Genomic DNA, 9,539 nt, shown 5'->3' with positions numbered 1-9,539 from the left:
TACTACATTCAAAAACTACAAGTTGCTTTTTAAGTATTCTCCTATTACAAACAAGAATTACAATTTGCAGCATCATCAAAACTTGTCTTCAGGTTTTACCAATACTCCCTTATTGGTAACAAAATCTTCCTTGAATCGCAAGATAGAGAAATCTTGGATGCAACTCTAAATGGTCCATTTGTACGTACAAAAATTGTTGATAGTAAAACTGTTTTGAAACCTTTTACTGAGTGGACTGTAGATGAGAATAGGAAAGCTCAGTATGATGTTAAAGCTAGGAATATTATTGCCTCAACGCTAACTATTGATGAATTTTTCAAGATATCCTAGTGCAAGTCTGCTAAGGAGATGTGAGATGTTCTAGAGGTAACACATGAAGGTACAAATGAAGTCAAGAGAGTTAAGAAGAATTCGTTGATTCAAGAATATGAGTTGTTCAGAATGAAAGCTGGTGAGAACATCTATGATGTCCAGAAACGGTTCACTCATATTGTAAACCACCTGATGGCTCTTGGCAAAGCCTTTGATAAAGAAGAGATTAACATCAAGATTTTGAAAAGTCTGAATAGGAATTGGCAACCAAAAGTCACTGCAATCTCTGAATCCAAAGATCTTACAACTATGAATATGGCTACCTCTTTTGGCAAGCTACGTGAACATGAGTTAGAACTTGGTAAACTGAAGGATGAAGAGGAGATTGAAGAAAAGAAGTTCATTGCTCTGAAAGCTTCAATCAAGGACATCACAGAAACAGAGATGGACGACAAAGAATTGATGACCTTGATGGTAAGAAAATTTAGTCGACTTATGCAAAATGATAATCAACTGTCTAACCATGCAGGTCAAAGCAAGAAGAAAAGCTTCAGCACAAACACTGCCCAGTGCTATGAATGTGGAAAAGAAGGCCACATCAAGCCTGAATGTCCTGAGTTACAGCCGAAGCAGAAAGGGAAGAAAAGATTTCCTCAAAGCAGAAACTTGAAGAAGAAAGGAGCCTACAGTGCTTGGGAGAATTCTGAATCTAAAAGCTCAAGTGATGAAGATTCTGATCAAGATGAGGAATCAAACTTATGCTATATGACAGGTGTGTCATGGGACGATTATGACAGTGATGCAGACATATCAAATGAGCCTATAAAAGTCAAATATGATCTGCTGCAAGATGCTTTCAAAGAATTACATGCTGAAGCAATGCGACTGCAGTACAAGGTAAATCGACTAAGCTCTGAGAGAAGAGATTTTTAAAATCGAATTAATAGCCTTGTTACTGAAAATGAAAGATTAGAAAAGGAATTGGAAATTGCCTTATCATCTTCTAAGAATTTTGAAATTAAAACTGTTACTGTGGAAAAAGATTGTGAAAATTGTCCTAGACATGTTGAAAAGATTAATTACTTGATTAGCAAGCTAGCTAAGTTTACTCAAGCTAGTGACAATCTAGATGCTATATTAAATTCCTTTAGCAGAAATAACAATAGGCAAGGAATTGGATTTAAAGGTTACTCTAACAGAACCAATGCTAGAAAGTTTAATGATTTAAGAAAACCTGCTAGAAATGCATGTTTTTACTGCAGATGTGTTGGTCACACTATTAGAAATTGTTACTATAGACATGTTGATGTTCCACAAGGATTATATGTATGGATACCAAAGGAACATGTGACAAGAACTGACAACCAAGGACCCAAAATTAAATGGGTACCAGCAACCAAAACTTAACTGTTTTGTAGATTATGCAGCTGATACAGAACTGTCTCAAGGATGAACCAATTATGGACAATTTCAAAAACCTTGAGGGTTTACAACTGGTAAATCTGTATCTGACTGTTGCATCATGCATATATTGATTGATTGTTGTTGTATCATTGTATACATTATGTGCTTAATTACTTGATTGATTGAATTTGCTTGAAAAGGATTTTTATGAGTCATAGTCGACTCCAATTTTAATTCAATCAACTACATCTTTTGAATATTTGAAATGCCCTGGTTCTTTTTAAATGTTAGAGATTAACTTAGGGTTTAAGCAAAACTCTTGGTGCGTCTCCTTTCTATAAAGAAATGAAATTGTCTAAGACTTTCATATTCATCTTGATAAACAAACTTCTGTTCTAATTCTGGTGAAAGCTCTATCCCTCACTGTTAAAACGGCTTCGTCATCATCAAGACCAAGAAAGCGTCAATTGACTGCAAGAAGAGAGGCTGATCCTTCTGGATGGATCAGTGATGATACAATCAGAGAAAGATTTATCACTATGCGATCACTCAATGAGGTCATCAAACATCATACGACGGAACTTGCTCTGTTTGAACAAGAAAAGTTTATGTTTCCTGATGAAATCAAGTTTCAAGGTCTTAGCAAATTCATTGAACTGAAGGGAGACTGTTATGATGAACTGGTAGAAGTTTTCTACTATAATGTCAAAAAAGTAAATGGAAACATTCATTCTAGGGTAAAAGGCGTAGACATCACTATTGATGATGATATCTGGTGGAAATTTGTAGGATTAAAAAATGAAGGTGAACTATCCCACAAGTTTGACTGCCCAAGATACAAAACGATATGAAAAATAGAAATGTTCAGGAGTTTCATGAGATACCGAGGAAAGTATAAAAAGGAAAAAGGGTTCTTATTCAAGTGGCTTGATATTGAAGAAAAAGTCATGGCATTTATCATTGGACATATCCTATTGCCCAGAAGATACAACATCACTAAGCTTACTCCTGTAGATGTTTGTTTGCTATACGCAATTGAATACAGAATACAGACAAATTGGGTTGCTGTCTTCAAAGAACATATTCTAGAGGTAGGAACTATTGAAGGACATAAACTCCCATATGGAGTATTCATAAGCAAAGTCCTAGAACATTACGGTGTTGACTTTACTGATGAAAAGAAGAAAACATGTGGCAGAGGTAACATGATTGGTAAAGCTACTCTAACGTGTATGGGATTGAAGAAAACATCTCAAGGTTGGGTATTTCAAGATGAAAATGTTCCTCTGAAGAAAAATAAGCCTTCTATAAATAAGGACAGTGATGAAGAGCTCGGATCATCCACCTCAGAGTTTGAAATCCGAGTAAATGACAGATTCAAGAGGACATCTAAAAGGATAAACAAGTTCAACAAATCCCTTGTGACTCTACATGAAAAGAAGGATCTTTTATTCAAACACTACATTGACATCTCATCATAATCTAGAGAATCTGAAAAAAGGGATGTAGATGATCTTAGTGAAGACATTACGATAGAAGATTTATCAGAATCAGAATAGTGCTCTGTTTATCTAAGAAGTGTGTTAAGTCCTAAAACTAGTTCATTTCATTTTGTAAAATGGCATATAAAGCCATTCTTTTGATGCTTTTAATGTTTTGCTTGTATTTCCTTGTTGTGCTCGATCAATGTAATATCTGTTTCTATCCAAGGAAATAATATTAGAGGTTTGAATCAATCCATATACTTAACCATTCACTTAAATTGTCAAATAAAATCTGATACTCTGTTTGATTGATTTGATTGTGTTGTGGATGAAGTCAATTGTGCTATAACTGTCATGCATCTTTACATTGACTTCAATTATGATGAAATGTTATTCTTGCATAACCACTATACTTGATCTGGAAAAGGTTGTTGAAAGGTTTTGTAGGAAGGACATTGCTTTGGACATATACAATTGGAATTCAACATTTGGGAAAGTAATGCATTCAACTGATGATTTAATGCATCCAACTGCGTCTAAACTGGGTTAAAAATTCCAAGACTGGAATTTGTTTCTATCCTTCATGACTGCTTAAATCATTTATGATCTGATATTATCTCTCTTCTTTATCTGATTTCATATCATAATTGAGATAATATTGTGAGATTGTTGATATTTGTGTCATTGCATATATGCATGTGCGTGAATTGTGTACCAATGATACAAATTTGTGCTTAAACTGGTTTTGAAATTCATGCATAATGACAGGGGAGTATCAATTCTTTACACAATGTTTCATCACACACACCGACATTTCAGGGGAGTTTACATATATTTTTGTGATGAAATTGTGATTGAGAGAACATTGATGAGTCGATATTTTATTGATTTCACTTAGTTTATTGTGCTGGAATTAATCAGGGAATTGTGTTTAATTGTCCGGTATTTTCCCGTTTTTCCTAATTATGCTTAATTTGACCGAAAATTCTAATTTTAATTAATTTGAATTTTCTGAGCTAATTATTTGCATTATTATTTTCAGGGAAAATTTTGGAAACACAATTTGGGACATTTGNAGGAGACAAAATAAATTCAAGACTCTCCATTTAGACATTTTAAATTTTAATTGTATTGTAATTTTAATTGTTAGAACTTTTTAGACAAACTCTTTCCATCATGGGCCATAGTGGCAATTTTGTAGAAGCCCAACTTTGTGAGACACATGTCCTACCCTAGGGTTTTAGGGTGGACCCCACCCTTATTTGGAGTGACACACGACCCTTGCAAAATATTCTAGCCGTCACTTTTGTTTAAAAGGAATTTTTGGCTGCCAACTTTGGAGGGCTCTCTCGTTTCAGAGTTTTGGAACATTATTCTTGGCACAATGGAAGGCTACGGATAGGAGAAACCAGGCTGCCGATCTTCATTTTTTTTGTTCTCTTTTATTCAATGTTTTTGGAAGCAAAGGCTGGAAGGAATTCACGTGATGGCATTGTAGTTGATTAAACAAAATCAAGTTTCTTTTTCTTTTTACTTTGTTGCAGTGCTGGAACGTTACCTTTTAATTTCTCATTGAATGATTTGGCTTTTGCATTGGTATGTTGCATCACGTCTTTTAGTGTGTCAATAGGAGAATTTATTTTTATTTGGAAGCAAGAGTTGTTGCCACCCTTTTGCTTTTATTTTATGATTAATTGATGTCACTGCTGCAACGTATAACCTTTTGCATTGAATGAATGAAAAGTGGATTAAGTGAGAGTTAATGATGAGATGGGACGTGGTACCTTGTGTTTTTTTTGTCTTAATGAAATGGTAAGTAGATGATGGTCTTGGTTGTAGGTTAGGTAGGTACAGACCCTTGATTCTCTCAGTCAAGAGGAGAATTTTATTGAGTCCGCTGGCACATAGTTTTCTTGTTTTAATTTATATTGTGGTCATGAAGCATGGGTCTCGGGAACACTCTAGCATTTTTATTTAGTTTAAATAGGGAATTACTTTACTTTGNTGCACCAAATTATTTTTGTGATTGAAGAGTTGAATGAATGGATTAGATAGGAGTAGGTGGTAGTGTACGGTGGAATTTCTTTCAGGCATTTATTTCTTTTCCTTAGACGTGTGCAAGGATTATGGATGAAGCATGTTGATTTTCATCTCAATCGTGAAGTCGTCAATTCAATTAGAGAAGTATGATTTTAATTTTAATCACTAGTCCAATTGTTACGTGTTACGACCTGGAGCATTTGTTTGCTTCATTTGAAAAGTTTTCTTTTATTTCTTTGGTGGTGCAGTGTTGCTTTATTGTGTCATGAGGAATATTTAATTTAATTTTGAAGCTAGAAAAGTGTGCTCACGGGTCCATATTCCTTTGCTAGAATTCATTTCATATTGGAGAAAGTTTGGCTGCCACATCAGCTTTAGGAGACGTTATTCTTTGCTTGAGAGAGTGTGTCACGTTTTTTTTTTTAGTAGCTAAGTCAATTTCGGTTTTGGATGAAGCATCACGATGTCATCTCTTTCCTTTTAAGTGAGAAAAAGCATTGCAATTATTTTCTTCATGTTAGGCACGGTGGTGATTTGGTTTTACAATTTCCATGATTGAAATACAATGAGCATTTCACTTTTTAGTTTGCATTTTAATAGTCTTAATTGCATTTGGATTTTTATCGATTGCATTGTTTGGTTTAATGTTTCTTTTACCTTAATGTTGTCTAGTCTGTTTGATTTTCTATTTTACTCGATTGTGTTTAAATTCCATGCATTTTAATTGAGTTTAATTCTCATCTCAAACCCCTTCAAACCCCCGCTCTCGTGTCTGACCTAATTCTCGAACCACAATTTGGTCCTTGAGAGACGACCTAGGAGTCACTTCCTAGCTATACTGCATTTCTCATATGCTCATTAAATTTTGCATGGGGTGCGACACTCATCAAACATCATTATTATTTTGAAACTGCATATTTGTTTGATGCTTCTCTGAATTAAAATCTGCATAAATGTCAAGAATTCCTTTTTTGTTAATGCACAAAGGGGGAGAGTTTTAATGAGTGTATGTTTGAAAGTCTATATGGGGAGATTTGCTATATCATACTTTATCTGCTTGATCATATTTGTGTTGTATTTGCAGAGTAAATGAATCGTCTGAACTGACTTTGAAATTTGTTTTTACTCTGTTATTTATGGAACTGTGCAAACATGGTTGAGTTATTAATCATGGTTGTGCATCATCAAAAAAGGGAGAGATTGTTGAGATTGTTGACAACACAACTCTATATCAAACTGGTTTTTGATGATGAGAACACACTGCTTAATAACAGTAAATATGTTCCAGTGCTACATGTTCAGTTGATGTGTTATACTGTTTTGAACAATATCTTTAGTGAACATGTTTTCTTATTTTGCATGGATGTTCCTATGATTGACTATGTATTATATGTTTGGAACATGCTTGTATTGAAATGTGTGTTAAAATTATTTTGATTACTTTTAGACATTTATGAAGAAAAGCTCACAAGTACTTTTATGAACTTATATTTGTTGTGACAAAGGTTCAGTTCAGTAGACTACACTGGTAATGGAGTCGACTAAGCTAAAATCTTTGTACAGATTTTGTGCACGTGTACTTGATGAGATTTTGAGATGAAAAGAATTTCAAAGTATTTTTTTCATGAGTCAGCCGATAGTGTGAATCACTTATTCGACTCTATTAATGTTTTATTTGGAATTATGTTTTTCCTACTTGCTCCAACGGCTATATTTTCAAAAGTTAGTTAGGATTAACTAATTGGGTCAACTGTCATAAATATGCATTGATTTTGTTGACTGAGGAGCCTGTGTGTTGACTGTCTGTTATAACTGATTTAATACAGTTGACTGTATTAGTAGGCTATTCGACTAAGGCTGACAGGAAAACTATAAATAGAAACAGAACACGATTTGTTCTAAGACTTTTGCGATCTCACATTTTCATTGTCCTGTTTCAGAGAAAGCTCTCAGTTTCATAACCTCCAAGAATTCTCCAAGAAGACGGTGGTGATCTTTCTTGAGAGAGATTCAGATTGAGGAGTCATTTGCGCTTATCGTTTGATCAAAATATACACAAAGAAGGTACTTCTGGTTTGATCTTGAAGGCTTGGCATCCTGTGAAGACTGTTGCATTTGACTGAAGGCTTGACAACCTATGAAGTGTGCTGTGATAGGCTTGGCAACCTGTGAAGTGTGCTGTGATAGGCTCGGCATCCTGTGAAGAGTGCTGGTGACACGTTGAGGATTGTTCAACGTGGGTGCAGAATGCAGGAGAGGGGATTCTTGCTGCAATTCTGGTTTTTGTGTGCAACTATATTTCGTTTTGGGCTAGAGAGAAGATTTATATTTTTGCGTGGAGCTTCTATAAATTCCTTGTTGTAAAAACCACAACCATTATAGTGCATTTGCTTCCAAGGTTGGAAGGACACTGGATGTAGGCATTGTTGGTCGAACCAGTATAAAAATTAGTGTTTGATTTTACCTATCCCTGCACTCTTTAAATTTAGTCGTCTATACATGTTTAGCAGTCAACTACGTTTTTCTGCTGCATTACATTTTTCAATAACTTGGATTTCAAGGAAAGATCAAAAGCTTTGAATTTTCATACCAAGATTGCGAAAAGATTTTAAATTTGAACTAACACCCATTCACCCCCCCCCCCTTTTGGTGTAAAACGAAGCCAACCTGTTTCCTAATAGAATTCTGGGTATTTATCACGCATGGTAATGACATCCTCTCATGTAGCTCCATCACGTCCCCCCTCTTATCACTCAAATAACACTTGTGGGACCTCCTCGTCTCCCCTTCTGATTTGCCTTGGGTTAAGAACCTTAGTAGGCCAATAAAATGGCCCTTCCTTCAGGCAGGTCCTTCTCCACAATCCTATCTCCCATTGCCTTCTTCAATTGGGAAGCGTGAAAAATCGGGTGTATACGAGTTGATGTTGGTAGCTGGAGTTTATAGAATACTTTCCCCACCTTCTGTTTAACCTAGTACGACCCATAAAATCGTGCTTCCATCTTGGGGTGCAATTTAGAGGGCATCCATGTCTGTCGATGTGGCCTAATCTTGGGATATACATGTTATGTCCTGGCAAGTGTACCAGATCGTTATCAAGTAATATAAAATGGGTAAGTCCAAGTATCGATCCCAAAGGCCTTAACTTTCATGTAAACCAATCACATAAGACTTGAGAAAAGAATTAAATTTTATGTTTTGTATGCAAGACAAAAGTAAACATGCAAGATGCAGTGAATCAATTGGCTAAAAGAAACTATGAATGAATGAAGTTGTTGGGGTTTACAATTTCATCTTATCCATCCTCTTATATATACTTTTCTTATCTAATTTGCTTATTTATCATATTGTCATGCAAACTTTCTTGGTCTACCCATAACCCAATTCCTTGGTGAAAAGAGCTTATTACTAATTACTGGCTTGTTATTCCTAGCCTCCCCTAGTAACTAATAATGCATGATAAACGGAAGCAAAATACAATTGATCGTCCTACCCCTATTCCTAGGCGGTATTAGCATAATCAAGGAATTCCCCCCAGTTCATGATATTACTATACGTTCCCGTATCAATAAAGACAAACAACATTTGTCGAATGAGTTAAACGACAAAAGCATTAAACAAAGGTAAGAACCCAACAATTGATAAAGATAAGCATATGCAAGCATATAAAGAAGATAAGAATTTTGATATAAGAGATTTCAAAAGATTACATTGTTCCCCAACAACCTAGGGTTTAGTTCACCATAATCATGGCGAGTCTAGATGAAATACAATTAAAGAATGGAAGAAATAACCCTAAACTTGGTAGATTGGAGCCTAAGCATCCAAGGCACCTCCTCCAAGGTGTGTTGAACAACTCTGAATGATTCTCTCTTCCAAGAGATTGTGTTTTGAATCGCACTGGGTCTATTTATAGACCAAAAAGATAATAGAAAGATTATAGAATCCGAGTTAATAAAAACAAACAACCGGTCAGGCGCCTAAGTAAATCGCTCAGGGGTTTCCCTTTAGCCGTTGGACCGCTCAGCGGTCAGTTTTACCACTGAGCGGTTTGCCCCTAATCGTCCTGGACGCTCAGCGGTCCATTTTGACGCTCAGTGGTCCCTTTGACTCTTCTTTTCATCCTTTTTCTTTATCTTTCACGAGTCTAAGTCCACCTTGATTTACTTCCTTCTTCAATTCTCATCAAAACCCTGCAAAACAGTGTAAAAACAAGCATAATATCTCTAAAACCAACTTTTGACTCTCTCATGACTCAACTAAGTGTTTTACTTGATTTTAAGCTCATTCTAAGCCATA

Source organism: Vigna radiata, unplaced genomic scaffold, assembly GCF_000741045.1.
Source record: "Vigna radiata var. radiata cultivar VC1973A unplaced genomic scaffold, Vradiata_ver6 scaffold_389, whole genome shotgun sequence".
In the NCBI taxonomy this organism is placed as follows: domain Eukaryota; kingdom Viridiplantae; phylum Streptophyta; class Magnoliopsida; order Fabales; family Fabaceae; genus Vigna; species Vigna radiata.
This window is presented reverse-complemented; position numbering follows the sequence as displayed.